Source organism: Mesocricetus auratus, unplaced genomic scaffold, assembly GCF_017639785.1.
Source record: "Mesocricetus auratus isolate SY011 unplaced genomic scaffold, BCM_Maur_2.0 Super-Scaffold_100014, whole genome shotgun sequence".
NCBI lineage: Eukaryota > Metazoa > Chordata > Mammalia > Rodentia > Cricetidae > Mesocricetus > Mesocricetus auratus.
The window spans coordinates 41,787,044-41,810,317 of NW_024429197.1; the positions used below are offsets into that span (position 1 = coordinate 41,787,044).

General features: G+C 41.8%; 1 protein-coding gene and 1 long non-coding RNA gene across 7 annotated transcripts in view; one reads left to right on the top strand and one right to left on the bottom strand.

Moving 5' to 3' along the window:
* Positions 1-23,274, bottom strand: part of Nfia (nuclear factor I A) — a 341,159-nt gene that overhangs the window by 236,756 nt on the left and 81,129 nt on the right. The gene's annotated exons all lie outside the window — the stretch shown is intronic.
* Positions 11,317-18,294, top strand: LOC110341684. Its single transcript, XR_002383656.2, has 2 exons — positions 11,317-12,204; positions 17,920-18,294. It is a non-coding gene; the product is annotated as an uncharacterized LOC110341684 (long non-coding RNA).

Here is a 23,274-nt window from a genome sequence, read left to right on the forward strand (position 1 = left end):
AACTTGTTAAGCATTAAAAGTCAAGCTTGTTAACTTTTTTCTTCCTCTCAGGATTTTTCTTCTGTGATGAATTAATAGTGGTCAGTTTGACCTTTGAAGCTCGGCAAGCTGCCTGAAAACGTCTCTAATGGGTTAATGAATCGCCTTGCAGCTCTTCCACCCGCCTCGGCCTGTCCCTCTCCAGCTATTTACTGTGTGTGAAGTGGGAATAGTTTGAGTGTGCTGTTTGCAGGCCAGCAGTATACTGCTGAGGCTTTCTCCGGCACACTGTGCATTCGCACGGCCATTCTTTGGATCCTTTCCCACATACAGACTCCTGAAACATCGCCTTTGACTACACAGGACTACAGTAGTTAGTAGGTCAAGCTGGCCCTTCTATGTCTCTCTGGAAATCTGAGTTTCTAACCACCAAGCCATGAAATTCTTCTGGACTACTACAAACATTGGCACTAAATCCACCCTCCCCCTTTCATTCTGAATCACTGGGTGAATTTAAGGTAGCTATCACTGGAATAGATATACCAACAGGATTAAAAGCAAGCACTTTAATGCTTTCACTCACCCTCTGCCCCAGTTATAGACAGTATAAACTATTTCACTTTCTTTTTTCACTATCAGTATTATTATAAGGATGCAGAAAAATACAGTAATGACACATTCTACTTGAAGTTAATTTTTGGAAAGAAGCAAAACAAACTGAAGATAAATGTTAGCCATTTCAGGTTTTAGACAACACTGCTGGACAACACAGACACCAGATTTATACCCCCAGCTGTAAACCTAGTAACTGGTTGGGACAGCAAATAGGCACGTGTATATATCCACCCTTACAAACAAAGCATGCTGGTGCAAAGAGCATGACCTCCAGGCAGCTCCTCTGGCTTTCAGATCTGCTCCTGTAAAAGAGGCAAGGAGCCACACACAAGCGTCTGCCCAATTCCAGATACACTTCACATTCATCTCAAGCCAGCTTTTAACATGTTAATATGAAGGTTCCTTTCCCTCAGAATAAGGGTCCACTGCTACAGAACAGGAATTCACAAGGTACTGCATGATATGATTGATTCTGAGAGATATTTTGCCATGCTAAAGTTCTTTACTATGTTCTTAGATTTCTATTTACAGCAAGTCTTGGGTGGTGGTTTTCAATTCTGTTATTTTAAAAAGCAGACTGTAGCTATAATTTTCTTAGAAAATACCTCCAAACTCTTTAAAGCACACCTGCTACCTCCAATACCATGACTAAGCTAATAAAGATTAAAATGCATAGTGTCTACAATAATATCTCCTTCAGAGGAGATATTCCTTGTGGTTCTAAAAGTTTACTGTTAATGAGGTGCATGTTTTTATGTACGTCACAGGTTGAGAATGTGTTAGGAAACCTTTATAACAGATAAGCATCATTTTGGCTAGACAAACTATCATTAGATAAAGCAACTCATTTGTCTGATTCAAAAGTAAATTTCTCAAACACAATTTAGATATAGATAAAATAAATAGGGCATTAAGTTATATATTAAAACATCATAATTTTTTTTGGTTTTTCAAGACAGGGTTTCTCTGTATAGTTTTGGAGCCTGTCCTGGAACTTGCTCGGTAGACAAGGCTGGTCTCACAGAGATCCGCCTGTCTCTGCCTCCCAAGTGCTGGGATTAAAGGTGTGAGCCACCAACGCCCGGCAAAACATCATAACTTCAAGAATACAATATAAATAAACATAGAAAACAGAACAACATAAAGAGCACACTAGGCTAAAATAGTCACCAGAACAGTATTGTTCATGGGAATAAATTCCTAAGTAGACCTTGGAATACAAAGGACCCAAGAAAATTAAAGTTGAGGTGGAACATTCTTTGGGTCACATTTCACATAAGGTGCATCACTGTCCTGCCTAGCTAATATGACAGTAGCTACCAAGTGAATGGATGAATGTGGTGTAAAATCCTTTTGACAAAAGAATCTCAGTGGAGCAAAATGAACATTCCATGAAATATAACAGAAATGAAAATGTTGCGAATGAACACCTGAAATGTCTGCAAATATCTACTTTGGAGAATTAACTGAAAATATTTACATACAGATTCCTGGTTATCACTATTTGAACTGTGGTGACTAAAGTCAGAGAAACACACAAGAGGCAGAGGCAGAACACAGTCAGGCCTGGTTCACCAGAAAGCTACAGAAAAAGAGCCCTGAGCAAACTCAAAGGGACTTGTGTGGGGTCTGGGACTGGACTTTTGCAGGTATCTTTGAAACTGAATGGGGCTCTCTACAGTCAGGGTGTCTGGGCTGATGCAGTGGCATTTGTTACACAGCTTGGAGAACCCTAGAAATGAAGAGTGCTGCTGGACCATCAATGAAAGGTCAGGAGCAGGGCACTTTTAATTAAAGAGAAAAGTGATCAGCATGTGATAGCTGGGAGGGCACTGACTCGGGTCTTCTGTGTCTCCTTCCCAGTTACTACACAAAGCGTCTTCTTCATTACAGGATGATGGGGTATTGGGTGGAGCTGATGCCTCCTCATTTCTGAATTCTTTTTGTGAAAACTAAGCTTATATGGAAACTATTAGTTTTCCATTGAAGAACCACTGGAGCTACAGTTGTGCCTTATAGCATTTGTCACATTGCTGTAAAAATCAATTAGTTAATTAATTAAAGGAACTAGTATCATGACCTAAACTAGGCATGAACGATGAAGATGGGATTGACTCAACTTCAAAACAGTGGATAAAATACAGATAATATGATGGCTATCCTACCTGTGTTTTAGCAAAGAAACTGACTACTCACTGTGGGGAGAAAATATAGCAGCTATCTGAGACATGGATCTTTCAGAGAACCCACAAGAAATTCTAGAACACATCAATAAATGTGATTATGCACCGCTGAAGAGGGTCAGGTATTGTACTAAGCATGCTGCATCATGCATTTGAAAATCTTGACAGCAACTTTATGAAGTAGGTGTGTTTACAATTCTTTACAGAAGGAAACGGGGAAACATGATTCAAAGTTTAAAATCAAAGGCAATCAGCTAGCTAGTAAGGATCTGAACCCAGATCTCTGCCAGATGCAAAATTGTATTGTTAATCAAATTAACTAATTATCAAATCAAATCAATCTTGTTAATCGTCACCATCACATTATACTAATGCTGTTCCTCTCTACACAAGCACTCCTCCATTTTAATTAAATCTATCAGACCAATCAGTTAATTGGGTCAAAAGTTAAGTTCACTTTGAATGTACATAGACAAAGCCCAGAATGAAGCATAAGAACACGTAGATAGAGCATTGCATTAGAATATCAATCTGTTACAGCAGGATGCTTGCCTTTTGCTATTTCAACCAAAGGTCCTAGCACACAAGGAGGAAACTTAAAAGAGAAAATTGTTAATATTGAAAAGTAAATGTGATGTGTTAGCCATCACAACTGTTTTCTGGGATCCAGGAGGTTTGCAACTCATTTAGAAAATGTCCTGTTTCCATATGGTCCAGATACAGATGATCCTTCATCTTTCTACTATAGCTAGCAGACAAAACATTTGAAGGGAAACATCACTAGATACCCACTGTGTGCCCTGCTATTAATTCTAGTTCTATGTAGTTATTGGAAGACACAGTTCTGTTAGGGCTAATTCAAGAGATAGTCCTTCTTTGTGTGGAGAGGGAAATGGGCCTGAAGGAGACGAAAAACACTGGAAAGAGTCATCTAATGATTGCAGTGGTAACTACTCAACAGATTGTCAACACGGTAAAGCTATAAACTGAAAATAATGTTAGTAAATACATACATATGCAAGTAAATAATAACGATCCTCGTGGTATTCGGTGATCAAAAGAAATAACAGAAAAGCTTCTTTTTATATTATGCGTTTCACCTCTATCTTAGGCCCTGCTGTTCTGAATAGCAGAGATAAAAATTTTCATAAGCACACAAACACTTCATAAATTGGTCCAAACCAAAGGCATTGGCCACCTGCCAACATCGGTGGGTCTTGGAGACACATTCAATGATAATAGCATTCCTCCTCCCACATCAGGGGATTCGGCAGTTTCTGCCTGTTTGGAACTCTGTGATAGGCTAATCTGAAAATCATCAGAGCATTTTAAGGATGTGAGTAAGAGTTTTCAAGAGTGAGAGAATTAGAAATGTTCAAATTCTGAAAAGCAGATTAAAGACAGGTACACAGACAGGCAAGGGCCTGTGAAGATGACCAACAATTCTTTGGGATGCTAGATAAATGTATTACCACAGTGACTTAACAGAACTGGCTCCTTGAACAAACCTCCAAATCACCTCAGCATTTCCAGTAAAGGCAGTCAAAGACAAAACATGCACAAATACTTCCTTATTTTGATATTTCAAAATTCAATAAAGGCTCAGTTCCACATGGTGGCTTAAAAGGAGGCAGTTTAGCAGACTAAAGAAAGAGAAGGAAGCTTTTTGTTGGATTATTTTTAATATTCTTTAAAGATTCTCCAGTCCATTTTTTTCTTTCTTAAGTTTTAAGTTATGGTTCGTAAAAAAGAAAAGAGGCCCCTGCAGGGTAAACTCAACTCCAAATGCATGTCCAGGGGGAGCATTAGGATTTCCTGGCATCTGGAGGAACCACGTGGCTTCAGAATAAATCACCAATACTGTGAACCAAGACATGGCACAATTACACTCACTTTGTGCAATGGATGAGGTGGGAGGAAGCAGGGAGAGCGGCAGAGTGAACACCACAGAGTACCAGGCAGCAGAGAAATGAGAACCTAAATGATGACATCACAAGACCCTCACCAAAATTTTCAAACACAGCCCGCTATCTGTACACCAGGAGCTGATGGAAACCAAGCCCTTCAGCACTAGCCCCTGCCTAATTGAATTGGGGCCTGTAATGGGAGGAAGCTGTTTCTCAGAACTGAAGTAAGAGATGCTGGGAAGAGGAGGAAGCCAACCAACCAGGCTGGAGACATGCAGAATTGGTAGAGCAGTCACCCAGAGTCTCCAGAAAGCAAATCCCATTGAGCACTTATCCACCCAGGTCACGGTGAAGCTGTATCTTAGCAACTTGTGACTTGAAATACTACTATTCACTTGGTCATTAGTTTTTCTTGGTTCCTTTCACTTACCCGTATTTTTGATAGCCAAATCCTTAAAAGAAAGGGGAGAATAAGAATGTTGTCAAATTTCAATAATGCCGAAGGGGAGGGTACCAATCTCTTAATGGCTAGGTCCAACATTCTTTCTGAAGTTACCCAGTAACAGATTAATGTAGCTAAGCATTATAACACTGGAATGAAATACTAGGAAGACATGCCTGAAATATACAAGTAGATTTCTCTTACTTGCAAAAAAACCAAATAAATAAATGAAACAAAAAACTCTTCATTTTTGCCACCAACTTCTTTCTTTCTAATTTATTATAGTGTCAAAACCCACGTCTGCTTCTGGAAATTTTTTGGCATAAAGGCTACCAAACCTCAATCACAAAACTACCACAAGAGTTTGGTACTCACAGGAAAACAAAACACATGCAAGACAGAGCCTAAGTCACAGAGTGACAGGGGAACCAAGGGTCCTTGACATTCGTGGTCTTCAATTTACATTTCTGGGCTCTGATATCTCACATTCTCTAAAGGTCAGAAGATGCTGTTTGTTGTTGTTCAGTAGGCAACACCAGTTGCTCAGTTCCATCTAAGCTTGCCCACAAGCTAAGGTTTACAACCTACCCTGAGACCGGCTGCCACTCCCTCTCCTCCCAGGCACTTAAAATGAACCATTATTTTGATGTAGCCATAAAATGGGGGTGAGATATGTATGCATGTTTACAAGCAAAGTGCTGAGAAAGCATGAAAAAGGTACTTAAAATCCTAACAGCAGCCCTCTTTGGGAAGGATCAGCCCTCTGAGCATGGCTCACACCTGGTACAATAGTAGCAGTTCAAAAATAGTAGTCATCTGGTGAACACCCACAGTGCTGGGGTTAAGAACTCATTAGTTGAGAGGCTGGGAGGATGGCTCAGCTTTTAAGAGAATTATACTGCTCTTCCAGGGGACTAGAGTTTGATTCCTAGCACATACACTGGGAGTCATTTATACCTCCAGTTCCAGAGGGATCCACCTTCTCTGGCCTCTGTGGGCACCCAAACTCATATGTAAATGCCTCCATGAAGACACACATAGACATAATAAAAAAATAAATCTTATTTTTTTAAAAAATGATTAGTTGGAAATATCACAGGAATGGAACCTGTTCTGGTGCAAACAATATCACGTGGCCATTGAGACTGTGACCTCAGAATTCACCTGCCTGATGCCAATTCCTTGGCCAGCAAAATGAGGAATAACAGTACTATGCTCATGGGGAATATGGAAGCTAAATGAGATAAATGAATGAAAACTGATGAGGCTACAAAGCACCATTCAATAATGCTATTAAATATATAGTTCATAGCATTAATTTCATTGACTGACTTAACAACACTGTATTTAGAAACAGCAATGTGTGATATTTTCACCTACCCCTAAAACATAAATGTGAGTTAAAATATCCAGATTCCAAGATGTGCTCCAAATCCATTCTGTCCATCAGCCAGTATTTAGCAAATTTTTGAGACTCAGCCTCCTAACACTATTAGCCCTTCTATCCTTACATATCAAAGTATAGGAAGGCTTTCCAGAATAGGCAAATGGAGTCTCTAGAGCAACGCTTTGGTGGTGAGCTCACTGGTTTATGGATCTACCTTTGTGAGCACCGGAGAAGCAACCAGTGGCACTTCTTAGAGCCTCACTTTGAAGCTGTCACTTCACACCTGCAGGCCAGGTTCCTGGGTTATCCAGGCAAAGAGAGAACAAGAGATGCTGCCTAAAAGTCAAACACAGCCCATGTTTTAGCTTCGGGGCTGGGGAGATAGGCTCTAACTGCTTTCCCCTCTGTCTCCTCTGTTCCCTGAAGGCTCCTGACTAACCTCCAGCTGGCCCCTCTCCTCCTTGACCTACACCCTGCCATCCATCTTGAGTTTGGCACTTTTGATTTGAACACAATACCCATTTGGTCCCTTACTAGTCTGACATTCTAAGCAGCCATGATGCCCTAGATTTCTTAGAAGTACGAAGCTGGTCACAATGAGCTCATGAAATAATCATTGTTATATCTATTAAGTAGACCTTACTATCTGTGTTTCACAGGTTTGAAATACTAACTGCAACCTAATTTATCTCAGATGGAATTGGGCATATAAGACTTTGAACTGAGTCCAGACTCCTATAAATATGGTCTTATTTAATGGATATAACTTGGAAAAAGGCAGTATTATAGGAACAGTTAATAGTAAAATAGTACCTAAAATTGTTGTTGAAGAAAGAAGTATTCAGATACCCCATGTGGCCAATCACAACCTCAGAAGAGCAGGCTTTTTATCTGTCATAAGCACCCAAGATTTATCAATAAAATTCACTTAAACGCCAGCCTTACCCTCCACAATACAGAGTGAATTTGCATCAAAGCAAACAGTGGCTTCCTGGTAGGGCCAGGACAACTATGTTACACTGTTTGAAGAACCAAGAGCAAAGCACAACTCCTACAAGGAAGGCAAAGTTGTTTCAAACTGAAATAGAAAAGAAAGAAAAGAAATCCCCTGTATCTTGGTCTCAGTTCTCTGTATATATCTTGCTCTGCAGCACAGCACACAATGGACACTTTGTTCAACTACTCGGGGCTATTCAGCTGCTATAATTCTGGGTGCTTTGGCGGATTGTGTTCTTCCTTTTCTGAAACTGAAAAGACGGTTATGTAAGGAAGCATCAAGAGAAAGCTAACTGCTTCAGTTCAGCAACTGGCCAAACCAGACCCACCATCTTGATGCACTGAGTCCTCCATTAGAAAGCTGAGGAGAACAGTCAGACACTCAGGGTCCTTGCTTTGCCCTGCCTCTGTCTAACCCTGTGTGAGCCAGAACGTGGTCCACCACACTCAGATCTCCTCAACCATGGACATCAGGCTGTAGACACAGTGGTGGGCTTGCACAGTCAACAGGCACACAGCCATGGGAAATGAACCTTCTGAAGTCTTTAAGGCAAGAATGCTATTAAAGATTTGCAAGCATCCTGCATCAGAGAAAGCAACTCTGAGGCAAACTAGAGTCAATCAGAATTGCTGTGTGAAAGCAGGGACAGACAGACTGTTGGGCGGCACAGGCTCTAATAGAAAAATAGATCTTTCTGAGGCTTATATTTGACATCACCCAGGCAGTGGGTGAACACTTAGTCTAAGTGGAAAATGTCTGGATGTCACTGTCATTGCCCCTCACATGGAAAAGCAAACTGCCTCACAAGTGCATCAATTCCTGAGTTGAAATACAAATCAAGAGAGGGGGTAATTTTTAAATTATTAAGGCAGTATGGAAGTTACAGAGGCAGCTCCATGATAAGGCCCCTCTAAGTTATAGACCTGTTCTCCTAGAGGTAGACAGCACATTGCAGATGCTAACACAGGCAGAGGGGCTCAGACCAGTCATAAAAGTCACAGATCTCACTCTACTGTGGAATAGTCATAATAAGAGTAGTTGTTGTTGTTACAGGACACATTTGTTACATGTTTGCCATTTCCCAAGCCAAAAAAATTAAGCATTCTACATTAACCATCTCATTTTCCCATTCCTAGGTAGATATTATTGCAGTTGACACATTCCTAGCATGTCAACTTTGCTGAGTCCTTTTGGGGCTTCTTTGTGAGGCAAGTGCTGCTCCATTAGACTCCAAAATGACCAGGCATGAGGAGTACCTATTCCAAGAGAGAGAATATGAACTTCTGCTCTGACATTCAATATCCATCCAATCCAGGGCCTACCACTTACTTCTTCTTTGGCTTAGTTTCCTTCCCTAGAAAATGGGAATGGCAAAGGCAGTCTTTAAAAGGGTTACTGCCAAGGTTAAGCAGAATAGTACAGAAAAACACTTACAGTCTGATGCATTAGAGTTACATAGGTATTAGCAGATCATATTTTATTTCTAGCTCTAAGTAATATACATTTCCCTAAAAGGCCAATTAATCTAACCCAAACACAAAAGTAATTGGAGTAATCTTATAATGTAGGGATTAATTTTAAATTTCACTTTACAGATGAGAAAACTGAGATTTATACTAGCTAAACAACTAGCTGGAGTATGGGTGGCTAGTTAATTCAGCCTCCAATACAGGCAGTCTGATGTCCATAGCTTCATACCTTCTGGATCGGCATGCTCTTTCAAGGAGAACAGAACTCATTGTCAGGGTGTACATACTATATTAAGGATATTGTGGAGGCTGGTAAACTCTGGTAATCTATTGGAAGCATCAGTGAAATCAAAAGTAAATTGATATACTTTGGAGTATTCCAACTTGACCAACATTCCATTCCCTATGTGATTAGATATAATACAAAACGCACAAAAGGGGGTATCTATGATTTTCTGTCCTTGTAGGACAGACACGGAGGGGAAAGAACGAGCAAGTATGTGACTGAACAAATTCATAGGGGCATTTCGGGTTTTCATAAGCAGTGCTACAGATGAAAGTATGATTGCCAACCTCATAGTACTCCTTCCTAGAGATATCATTTGAACTGAGAACTGGAAGACAACAATATATCACCCACGGGTCAAGAAGCAGAAAAGGCACTGACAAATTCCATAACTCAAAAGGAGACCATCAAGTCTAGGACATACAAAGAATCAACGGGGTAAGTGAGAGGAAGTTACACATGAGAGATCATTGAGGGTAGGCCACGGCCACCGGTTTGAATTTTATTCCAAATGCATTGGAAAACACTAAACATTTTAAGCAGAGGGATGAGGAAACTAATGTTCCTTACACTGACAGTCCGGGTGCCTTGTGAATGAGTACAATAGGGAAGAGCAGAAGCCAAGCTTTCTGAAATCATCTGAGTAAGAAAGGAACTGGGGGCCGGGTGTTGGTGGCGCACGCCTTTAATCCCAGCACTCGGGAGGCCGAGACAGGCGGATCTCTGTGAGTTCTAGGCCAGCCTGGTCTACAGAGCGAATTTCCGGACAACTTCCAAAGCAATACAGAGAAACCCTGTCTCTAAGAAACCAACAACAACAACAAAAAAAAAAAGAAGTAGAAGAAAGGAACTGGGGATGGCCTTTTTTTTTTTTTCTTGACAAATTTCCACTCAAAAACTGGAGATGTGTTTTATATTTGATTTGAATTACTTAATTAAGACTTAGCCTCTAACATCTTTACAGACCAAAATAATCTTAACTCTCTTCTTCAATGCCCTCATGGTTGAGTACATGAAAACTGAGGCATGGTAATTTCAAGACTTGCTAATGCCCCATCAAGCAAGAAATAGCAGATTTTATTCATTAAAAAAAAATCAGATGGGATGGAAAGGACACAAAATCATAATAAAGCACGCAAGTTTATACCAGTTTTCTGTTTGGGACACCTAATACCCCACATTTGGCACTTGAAATCTTTACAGTGTAGCTAAATCCCACGAGACTGACCACAGGATTCTCACACTAACGTGAAGTCATCCAGCACTGTGCTCAGACACATCCATGGAGTCTGCAGGGTTAAAAGCAGCTCCGCGGAGTCAGAGAACTCTGTGTTCTGCCTGAGAAAAGTTCATGAACGTAATTTTACGCTCTTGTTTTCTTTCTGTTCCTTCCTTCAGGTTTAGGCACTAAAAAAAAAAGAAAAAAACCAATGACTCTCTGGGTTACACTTAGCCATTTTTTTTTACAAACACTCCCTAAAGTGGCAAAGCTTTCTTAAAAAAAAAAAGAAAGAAAGAAAAGAAAAGAAACAAAAGGGGGAGGGGTGGGGAGCCAGTATGAAGTTCCTCTGAGTTCCTGCTCTCTTAGAGCACGGCTCCTATCACACAATAATGTGTTATTTTGTTGAATTTTGGCATCCATCTAGCTTGTTTGGTCAGAAGCCAAAAAATTAAGAGTGTGTCGGTCCACCAGTTTCTCAGCAGAGAAGCGCTCTTCTCACCCAGCCAGTGCGCAGTGCCCTTGGCCTCTGGCCAAGAAGGGAAATCCATTTTACATAGAGAATGCACGAAGCTCAAGTGCGCAGAGACTTTTTACCTACTGAAATAACTTTGTGGACAAATGCCAGTCTGCTAGACACATTCTGCAGGAACATTTGGCATGCAACGCAAGGCAAAGGACTCTGCCGAGGGAGCAAGCGTTGTGGGTTTTTTTTTTCCTGAACAAGGAAATGGCTGTGCTGCCCTCGTGGCACGTCACGTGCCCTGGCACAGCCCGCTGATTGGCTGCGGCGGGTAAACACGGCGCCATGTACGGCAGCGTCGCCTCGCAGGTCGTGAAATGGCGCCCGGGGGCCCAAGCTCGGGCCCCGGGCCCCTCGAGTTCCTAGTGTTTTGTTTTTGTGTTTTGGTTTTGGTTTTTTTTTCTGCTTTTGTTTTAATAAAGCTCACGGATTTGAGTGGAAACAGATTTCTCACAAACTTGCTTCTCCGGCTGGATTTCACAGCTCGGCACACACACACACACACACACACACACACACTCACACACACACTCACACACACACACTGGGGCTGTCACAGGCTTGACAGCATTCCAGGGAAAACACTAACGGGGAAACTCTGCGAGGGGAATTAAAGGAGCAGGCAGCGGTGTCCTCCCCGGCAGAGCACGTGCATGTGCATGGATGGCCTCCAGCGTGCGCCCACCTCTGCAGGCCGCCGCGGGAAGGAAGGAAGGGAGGGAAAACAGATCCGTCCCCTTCGGCTGACGGCATGAAGGAGCCCTCTTCCTCTCAGGCCTGACCAGTTGAACACCGCACCTCCTGGTGTATAAATATTTGCCTCTGGCTGAAGTTCAAGCCCTCTGTGGCTGCCAGACACAAGAGAAAACCAACATCCAAGGGAAAGTGTTCACTGTGGTGCTGGCCAAAGGAACGCCAGCCAGCAAAGGATCACCACATGTGATTGGCCAGGCCCACCTATGGCAGTGTCAGGAGGCGCCAGGCCACCGACCACTGGGGGTGTCCCCACCCTTTCAGTAATGGCTGTGTTCCTTAACACGCACCCTTGCTTGTTAACCCAAGACCAGAAGACTTCCTGGTGGTTTCCCACGTGTTCCTCCAGAACGAACGGGCCCAAATGATCATAAGCCACGCTCTTAACTCTTACCACTCCAGAAAAACAAGTGGATGGATGCTCCTTTGAGGGACCCAAGTAAGGTCTGTAACCTTTTTTGTACATGTCTACATTTTTTGGTTCTGGTATGGCCATTAGCAGGTTTTCTGATTCCCCCTACTAAGTGCTAATCACCATTTGGCGATTTTAAGCATTAAAAAAAAGCCACTCAAGAAAAAACATTCAACCTCTGAAAGGTATCTAAAATGAATTTATTTATTTTTAAAGATAGAGCTTGAACCCATGGCCTTGCACACATTAATCACCTGCTCTACTACTGAACTACACCCAGGCTGTTGACTTTTTTTTTTTTTTTGAGATGAGGCATATAAGTTGGTAGACTGCTCACACTGGCCTTGAAATCCCTATGGGACCAAGATTAGTTTCTAACTTAGGATTATCCTGCCTCAATTTCCCAGGTATACATTTCAAGTATGTGCTTCTATAACTGGCTAAAATATTTTAAAATGAGTCATGCATCCTTCAAACTGCCTTGCTCCAAACCAGAAGAGTTCTAAAACAGGTAGAAATAATGAAAGCTGGTCATCAAAAGATTAAGAGCTCTAACTAAGATAAAGAAAGATCATCTAGAAAATCTTCAGGAAAGCAGTGAATCCATGGTTAATATTAAGCATGTAGCATTTTGAGGGGGAGGTGGTGATTCTCAATAAGGTTAAGGTATAACATGAGCTCTGCATTGCTCTCTCTACATTTCGGTTTTATAAGCAATGATGGGGTCACACGTTTCCTTAGTACTGCACAGGAAACACATTGAGCTGAACTGCAAAGGTATACAGAAAGATGGGGCAGAAAAATCAAGAAAGATAGAAAAAGTTTTAAAGCATTTAATATTATGTCGCAGAGATTTAGGTAAAGCAAGGTATAGTGTTCCCCTATCTCCATTCTCCATTATGTTTTTTGTTTGTTTGTTTGTTTTTAGACAGGTTTTCCCTATGTATCAGCCCTGGCTTGTCCTGGAATTTGTTCTGTAGACGAGGCTAGCCCCGAACTCAAAGACACCTATCTGACTACCTCTAAAGGCGTGTGCTATGAGGCCGAGCTCTGCTGTTAGGTTTTCATCTGTTTTGAATAAAATATGCATTTGCTGAACTGAAACATTTGCTAGGTTTGTTTAAAATGAAGATTTTCTATCCTATACAATTTAGAACTTTAGCTTTGAAAATAAAGAAACTTGATCTTCCTGCAAAACTAAAATAATTTGTCAAATATTTCCATTTTCAATTGTTTATGAAACTTTCAACAACTACATTGTCCTCCTGTGATACTTAACCAAATACACAATTTAAATTTGATCTGTACTGAACCTTAGAAGACCAGGACTCAGTACTGAGTCCAGCTTTCAAGTGATCCCTGAGAATCCTGTGCAAGGGGATCACAGAAGAATGTTCTGTTCCCAGCTGTGAACATGACAGAATTAGCTCTGAGATGTTCCCTCCCACTGCCCTACTGGACGGAAAGGTCGAGATGGTCAGCTCTTGTAGTCTCAGCATGAACCGTCAAAACAACATGCACGTTAAAAATAGATTGTCTGTAGCAACCAAAATACAAATGCAGAAAGGATTGAAAGTAAAAATAGTTTTAATGTATTTAAATTTCAGATCAAATACTTTCAAAGAACATAATCTAAAACCAAAGACTGCAAGAATAAAGTAAGAAATAATTTTCTCATTTTATAAACTCTTGAGTTTTAAAATTTGAAAAACAGTCATTCTGACCCATGGTTGACACTTTTCTTAGGAAATTCTTTGGATTCATAAGTAATTCACTGGGAATTAAAACACTAGGGGCAAATTTACCACTCTTATTTGTTTATATTTTGATAACTGCATTTTTCTCAGCCCAATTTCTATGGAAATAAAAATGCTGTTTACTACCAGGGGAACTTGTTTATCTATCAGTGGGGATTACAGCTGAAATATTATGAGGTTCTTTTTAATTCAGTGGAATAGCCAGGATGTTTCAAGGTGCTATGATAGGATCCATTCAACCACAATGGTAAAGAGAAGCAGGGATAATGCTGTCTTAGATGTAAGTAGATACTTAAGACTCATCACAAGCAGTGTGGCTAATAAAGTGTGTGGCATTTGTATGATAAAATAGTAAAACAATAAAGCTAAACTGATGATGAAAGCAATTCTATCTTAAGAGAGTTTCACACTGAACAAAATGTATCTTCTAAATAAAAATTATGTTACAGATGTAAATATTCCTTTGAAAGCCTCTGAATGCATCCTTTACTAGCAGAGACTTAGCTATGTTATTTGCAATTCCCTCATTGTACCACAATGTACATTACTGTCTGTAAGCTCTAATTTGGCATGGCGCATCATTAATGACCTGAATGGTGGCTGTTTCACACATACATATTTAATTACAACAGCTGAACAAATTACATATTTATGCTTTATAAAGGGGATTGCCAGTCGAATTCATTTGCTATGCATGCAGGTACAGGGCTCCATCTGCAACAGCATCTGCAGACAAGAGCTGACAATTATCCATTGTACAGCCAGTAAGCATATCTGGGGAAACCTGTAAGGGAGGCAGGCACATTAACTATTTCACTGCCTCTGCCAGCCCCATTTTAACCAGGGGTCAAATCTTTTAATTTTTGTTGTTGTTGTTGTCTTGTTTTGTCTTTTCACATCTCTGCAAGTGCTTTACCACAGCCACATGACCAGTTTTGGTATTTTTGAGACAATGTTTTGCTATGTAACTCAAGTTGGACTTGAACACACAAACATCCTGTTTCCACCTCTGAGGGTATGCACTAACATATCCAGCTTCATTGTCTTCCAAAGCCTTGAGCAGTGACTCAATAAAATCTAAAGCTGTTTGTAATGCCCTTCTCATCTAGATCACCTTCTGATACACTTAGGATGAGAACAACCAACCCAAATTAGAAGTCCTGTACTATTACAGTGAGTCTGTCTGCTATTCATTCAGGTTCTTATAGAATCATTCATCCTCTTACATAGAGTGGGATTTATAGTTCCAGAATTCCAGAACTGGTCCTCACCACCCAACAGCTTCTCCTATGAGACAACTACCCTGCCTTAGAGTCAACTGCTATAGAAGTTAATGTTTTTGTTACCAGGCTTCACCACACCATATACAAGGACACTCAGAGGAAGTAGCTAAGGACTTTTAAAAGAGGAGAGCACACTCAGCCCCTTATGAGAATCCCCCAGACTTCTGGTGATCCATTCTCGTCATCAGTTGCTTTCTCTAGCTAAGCCACAACTAAAAGCTACTGTCCCTTTTGTCTTTTTTTTTTTTATAAAGTCCCATTGCCCATACTGTAAACTCATCTTAAATGGCCTTAGGACTTTCCTATGTTTAATTTAATATATCCAATGAGTAATATAAATACTCTGAACCATCATGTCTACTTCAAAACCCAAAGAGGAAGAATCAAGAATCAGCCAATCAATACCGAGGTTTCGCATTATCATTTAAGGCTTTTGCTAGGCAATAAAGAGGCTCCGGCATACTGGCCCCTAAAAGCTCCTCACGGTGTCTTTACCTCCTTAGGCCACAAAATAAAGAGCATGAGTCAGAGGTGTGGGTTTTCTAATGTTCCCTCTTGAGAGGCAGAGTTCAAGTCAGAGGCTAACTGTGTGGGGTGAAGGGACAGCAAACGGGCCTGGGGCCCTGGATAGAGTGAAAGGTGGAGTTCAGGGCTTCCTCCTGATGCCCAACTCCAGGGATGACCAGGGAAAATGACACGACACCAACAGGTTCTCCTGCTAGGAGGACAGAGTAAACTTCTCATGTAGAGTCAAGATTCCCTTGGTATCAGCAGTCAGGTTGGCCTTTGCGTAGAAGACTTAACTGGACACAGATGGGGCCAGTGGTTGGCTTGTGGGTTGTAAATCCAAACCAATGTACCAGAAGAAAAAACTCTTTCACATCCTTTTTGAGAACTACCTGAGAAACACTCCTCTCCTGGTGCTTGACAGGGGCACCAACTCCTTCAGGCCCAGAACCAAGTGAGGAGGAGCCCTAACTAGATGTGACCTCGCTTACCCTTGACCCTCAAAGAATACAGGCTTCCTCTTCTGGCGCTTCTTGTAAAACAAAGAACTGTCCCTCTGTGTCCCAATAGTTCCCTGCCTTCACACATAGAAAGCACTGGCTGCCAGTGATGATAATGTCCTGTAGCTTCTCTAAAGGATGAAGCTTTTGGGTCTTGTTGGCTTGCTACAACCACTTTGTAGATAAGAAAACTGAGACTTGCAGAAGTAGACAGCTCCACCCAACACAGCTAAATGGGGGGAGCATGGGAAAAGATCCATTTTGTGGATGCTAAACCTCATCTTTCCACCCCTACTAACCCCACCTCCCATGTGTCCACGGGGCCTTGTTCACTTAACACAGCTGTCGCTCTCAAGTCTGGGTCCCAGCCTAGATGCATTCCAGCCAAAACCAGTACTGGCTTCAAAAACAAACATGGTAGTAAGTGCTAGTGTCTTCCCACAGGCTCTGCTCTTGGCACTCTGGAGGTCACTACAGCTGTCATTCACATGTGTTCCCATCTCTAATGTAGCAGGCTTTTTCTTTGGGCCACCAGCTCACAAAACACACACACACACACACACACACACACACACACACGCACGCACGCACGCACGCACGCACGCACGGAGACATTATTAATTATGAAAGTCTATAGCTTAGGCTTGTCCCACTAGATCTTATAACTTAAACTAACCCATTTATATTCATCTATGTGCTACCATATAATGCTTGGCTTTTCCCTCTCCTCCTGCATGTCTGTTCCCTCTTCATCCGGGTGGTGACTTCACCTTTCCTCTTCCGGGAGCTCTCTCTGTCCAGAAGAACCTGCCATACCTCCTACCTAGCCACTGGCTGTTTAGCTTTTTATGAGACCAGTCACAGTGACAAATCTTCGAATAGTGTAAAGGAATAGTCCACAACATTCACACATATGCACCCAATCTTCCGGTCTTCCCTACGGGGAGCATGGGGTGACATGCTTAGGAGCAAAGCTCTTCTCAGCTCACCAATAACAGGTATATTTGAAATCCATCAGGATGAAAAGAGACTCAACACAGCTGCTACCAGCAATTATCTGCTTATAAAGACTTCCTGCGCCCCCCATGCTGTACTGGGTCACTTCCCAAATAAACCATGTGAATCCAAGCCTTTGTCATGGAGTCTACTCGGGAAGAAATAGAAATTGTACAAGCAAGAGCTATTTCAATACACAATGAAGACCTAGTTTGGGGCCCACTGCCAACTGTAACCTCTCACCAGTGTTCTATGTTCATGGTTCAAACTGAACTTCCAAACAAGTGGACAATTCCAACAAAGCTGCAGCCTCCCCATGCTCCCAAGGCAATTGCAAGGGACACCTGAGTCCATCCTGTGGCAATTATCTTCCAGCAAGATATTTAAACCTCAGTGATAGCCAGCCCCCTCCTATGAACACGGTGAATGGTGGCTCCTATACCATGGTAGGACCAAGGGAAACAGTTGGGCATTTATAAAAGCACCTCACATAAGACTCCCATATGTAATAAAACAACTAGTAAAGAATATAGAATTAACTGTGAAGCTGGAAGAAAACTAGCATGATTTACACAGCTACCGAGGAAAATATTTCTAAGACTTGAAAATCCTCAATTATTTTTGTTTTCTGTTGTTTACTCTCTGGCAGCTTTTGAGCAAGCAAGCCTCACTCAAATGCATTCACTCTTTCTTTCTTTCTGCAGGTAGCATCACCCTTAAAGCTATGAGGAATGCTCAGCATCTCAGCCGACCTTGGTAACCTTCAAAGCTAAAAGCCGTTCTCTACTACATCCCTCCCTGATCTCTGATGATCTAGGGGAAGGGCAGAGGGATAACCATGGGCCCACAGAAGATAGAGGAGCTTTGGTGAGGTGCTGTACACCAGCTCACACTGAAGGAAGAGATGAATGGTGCCTGGGAAGATCTGATTTACTGTCTGAGGACTAAGCCTCCTATAGATCTTCATTAAGAATGCTAACTTTCCAAGGTTGATTTGCAAGAGTGGCTGTTGCATGGGACAAAAGGCAAAAAAAAAATTAAAGTTTGCAAATGTCAAGGCCTTACGGGGCCAATGTAGAGATGGTTTATCAAAGCCCCTCTTCATTCGCAGTGGCTCAGGGGAGTCTGGATAGCTGAAAAGGAGAAGATATATGTAATACATGATACTCCAACAAGTTTACTCTCTCTCTCTCTTTCTCTCTCTCTCTCTCTCTCTCTCTCTCTCTCTCTCTCTCTCTCTCTCTCTCTCTCCTCTCACTGCAAGCATCATGTAAACTACTGTGTGAGCATCTATGATAAGGAACATACTGGAATATTTGCTCACCATTTATAGTTGCTTTGAGATTCCATCAGCAAACCTGCAGGTACACACCATTACGTTATTATGATGTTATCTGGGTTCACAGAGCTACTCAGTTTAGGTAATCCCAAGAATTATTAGAGTTCCTTACCACAGGGTGGAAAGGGTTTGTTTTTGATAAATAAGGAATGACTATAAAACCAGAAACAACAAAACTAGTATCTCTTGGGTATGTGGAGTAAGCTGATGTGAAAGTAAGAGTCTGTTAGAACTTGGTCTGCTGGTATGCTTTAGAAGTCCTTTTCCATTACTAATTGATACTTGCTTCTTCTCATCCTCCATAGTTCAATATTTACTTTAAGATAACATCTATAAAAACAAAATGAAAAAGTTTAAAATGAGGGAAAAGGAACTAGCTGATGTTTTCCTGGTGCCCTCCCCGCCACCCCACCAATCCCTGTTCAACCTATTTGGCGTGGGGCATGACTGCCTTTCTCTGTGCTACACAGACCAGGCCTCCCCATCCTCCGTTTGCCACTAGATTCTCACTTGTATACTGACAGCTAAGGCAAGCTCACCTTCAGAAGTTTGCTACAGGAGCTGGAGAGATGGCTTGCTTAGTAGAACACTTGATGCACTGTGCGAGCATAAAGACCTGCTCGTGGATGTCTAGAGCTCATGTAAAATTTGGGCAGGTCATGTCTATAACTTCAGCACTGAGGTCATGGAGACAAAAGGATTCCTGGAGCTCAATGGCCAGATAGTCTAGATAACTGGGGAGCTCTGGGTTCAGTGAGAGAGATTCTGTCCCAAAAATGAAGGTAGAGAACAATTAAGGTAAACACCTGATATTTCCCTATGGCCTACACACACACACACTGTAGGGGGAGTACACACAGAGTGAGGAGGCATATCCACATGTCCCTGTGGACACACGTGCTACACCCACATACACCTCATACACACACACACACACACACACACATGAATCAAAAGAAAAAATTAAAGTTATGTCTAAATAGTGTACTTTTAAATCTTCCAGAAACCAGCTGGCAACTGTCATTTCTGGGCCTCTCCATTGGATTGTGAGCTTCTTAGTAGCAGAAATATGATTAAAATGGAGCATACTGTAGCTATCAAAAAGTGCTGAATGACTAAGTAAGAGAATGGCTTATGGTGTCACTATAATAATGAAGGAGTCAACAGAAGCAGGTGCAGAAGATGGCTAACAAAGATGTGATTATCTTTGACATAGTTGGGTAGACCAGAATCTATGACAAGAAAACGCATAAGCACTGGCTTACTACAGTATGACTTCCTATACTGCAGGCATAGTGTTTTGTTTGTTTTGGGTGTTTTTTGTCATTTTGTTTTGGTTTGTTTGTTTTTCACAAACAGAGGGAGGAATAAAAGTTCCCAAATGTTTCAAAAAGCCATCACTAACTATTATCTGGTATTATCCCCTAACAGTTCACATTAATAGCAGGGACATCATCTAACAAGAATTTTTCCCATCTGATATGTTTCTCAAAATCTTAAAGTCATAATAAACATCAGAACAAAGAAATCTTAGTTTTAAAGGCAGCTATGGATAACGTTTGGCAATTGGTCCTTTAATGTGATAAAGTTTACAATGTGTTTTTTGAAACCATTTAACTGGAGTTTGGAAGGGAGTCACACCCCAATAACATCATGCAGTGCAGAAGGTTTCCCCCACTGCATGTCAGGATGCTTTCAAGGAGAGCATCATGTCTGATTGGGTACCATCAAAAGTTTACCCTTGAATCTTAGCTGTCACAACTTAAAATAGGACTTCATTTTCAGGGCCCATCAAAATCTAAGATCTTTGCTCTCTATCATACTTTAAGAACCATATTCCCCTGCATTTCTGGCCCCTTATTTAATCTGTTGGTTGGCAGGTGGGTTTCTGTTGTCATTACTGTCTAGGGGTTGCTGGGTTTTCTGTTTTTTGTTTGGTTTGGGCCTTTTCCTAATTTGGGACTTGATTGTTTTGATTTCTCCAGTGCTCTACCACCAAGCTACATCCCTCACATTATCACTGCACAGTATCACAGGCAAAAGGAAGGCTGCTTTTACTCTTCTCAGATTCCTGGCTAGTCACTGGTTTAGGACTACTGAGAAGCAGATTCACTTTCTTGCCTCCTTACCCCAATGCCAGATGAAACAGGAGTATCAAATTGTTCTAATGGATATGGTGCACCCTATCTCTGCTCCTTTCACTGATTCATAATTGAATGTGGAATTCCCCAACCTATTTCATCAAAAGTCCATTTCATTTCATGACTTTTGATGAAATGCGCTTTGTGAAGCATCAGCATGCACGTTGCTTTCAGGGCAGGTAGCACTGTGCAGCAAAGCCCTGGACAACAGCTTTGCAAACTACCCTGTCATGCTGAGAACTCATTCGTTTCACAACCAAGGAAGGCTGGGAACAGACCCAGGGCAGGGCTTCTGTAACAACTACATTCAGCGAGAGCCTCTCCATCTGCAAAATGCTCTCACCTCCTAACTCAACTCTTCCCTGAACCCTCTCGTGTGAGGATGAGAGAGGAGGGAGAGCATGGAGGCAGAGCAGTAGCGCTATGACAGTGCTTCAAGCTGAGGCCAAATCTGTCTAATGCTCACACTGGCTCTGGCTTGACCGACGTCTCTGTTCACCTTCCTCTAACACAGGATACATTTCCCGAGAAGGTACTGAGTACCGGTTGCTATGCCATGGATTTCTTATGCTTATTTCACCAATTCCCTTATACCAGCTTCAAACGAAAGACACTCAGGCTGTAAAAAAAAAAAAAAGCCCCCTGCCCTAAACTGGACAGTTAGAAGTGACATGGCTGGGTTACCTGGATACAACCTTCTGGAACATCTTTGCAGCCCAGCCCTAGAGAGGTGAGAGGAAGGAGAAGAAAGGCTATGAGTGAGGGTTGGCCTGGGAATGAATGAAATTAATCCATGTTCTTTTCTTGTGGGTAGATTTAAGGTCTCTATAAAGGGAGAATGAAGGCCCTATATTCTAGGAAAAATACACAGACTGCTATCCCTTCCCTTTGTAAATGTGCACCATCCAAAGAATCCCACACAACTTGCTGGTGTCTTTGTCACAAAACCTGAGAGACCACTGTGATCAGAGAAAGAAAAATCCCAGGCATGGGGTCACACACACACACACACACACACACACACACACACACACACACACACACACACTAACATGCACACGCACAGGCATTGTGGGTAACAAGTACAGGAAGACAGCCCACCTCCCTAGCAGCTATCCTTCCCAGCTGACCTCCACGTTCCTTTGCCAGAGCCAATGGTTTCTTTCCTAAATGAGCAAGGAAAGCTGTGGGCCAGAATCAAATCTCAGGGATTCCAGCCCTGGTCATTTAGTAGTTGTGAAACCTTGAGCAGGATTTACAGGCACTTGGGCTCCAGGTCCCTCATCTGTCATTTGGAGGTAGCAATACCTACTCTCACTATCACATGGAGTTGTCAGAAAAATCAAATGAGAAAATGGATGTGAGGAGTCCCTTTGAAAACTGCAAATATGGTACAAATATAAAGGATTATTATTTTTGGATTCAATAAAACGTTCTCAATTGAATGAACCCTGTGTAGATGGATAGTCAAGTTTTAATAACCAAGAAAACTGCTCTGGTTCTTGAAACAATTTACTGAGCTGCTCTCTCTCAGGAATGGGCCCTGGTTGTAAAATGACTTAAATCAGCACTCTCTGCTATCTTCTGGACGTAAATTGTTACTGGCTGAGGACAGGTAGGAAAATGACTGTTTTCGAAGGCACACAGCCTTTGACTATAAAAGCCTGACCTTACCTCCTAGTCATGGAGCATAGAGTAAGGCAGAAAAACAAAGAGGCTACTGGTACTACGAGAATTACCCAAGATAGGTACCCTTATCTCCACCGGTGTGCTCAGAAGACTGCACATTCCCAAGCCAGCTTCTTGCTAAATATTTCAATGATGCTAATGGAACCAGATCAGCTCTCCTAGGCACCAACAGACTGGCTTCGCTCTGAAACCAATCATAAACAAACTTCTAAATACAGCATGCTCAAAACGCAGATTTCAAAAACCATAACCAATCAATCCTTTTGCCATCTGTTACCAACATGTACCCATCTCATTTAAAGGTACCTTCTCCAGGGATGGGCCATACGCTCACAGCCATTTGCATTTGGAGTCGAGGTTCATACACTTATTACTTCTAATATCGTCTAAAGGTTCCTTTCTCTTTAGGAAGCAGAAATTCACTGCCAAACACACTGCTTCCATTCACAGGATTATTTATGGCACAGATAATTGAATTCTGGTCACGTGACTAAGGAAGACTAGGTTGAGAGTGGAAAGAACCCAACCATAATTTCTAGAGAGATCTATAAATCACAGCTTTCTTCCCCTAGAGGTTGAAGTCCTCAGAGCTTGGTGGATTCTTCCCTGGCATTTATACCAAGTTTGGAAACATCACAGAAATTCCTTTCTATGCTCAGTGACAAGCTCATAAGGTAGACACTTGAACTATTCTCTGTATTGGTCCCAGAGAATGCCTATGGGGTTCAGAGGAAATCTGCCCCCTTTCCATAGGCCAAATGTACCTATGTCTCAGAATTACGAGTACCAGCCTATTCTGGTACTCTCTTTCCCCCAACAAAATCAGACGCTTGCCAGATGCACACAAGTACAGCACCACAGGTGTGGCCGCCATAGGAGGCAAAGTCTTG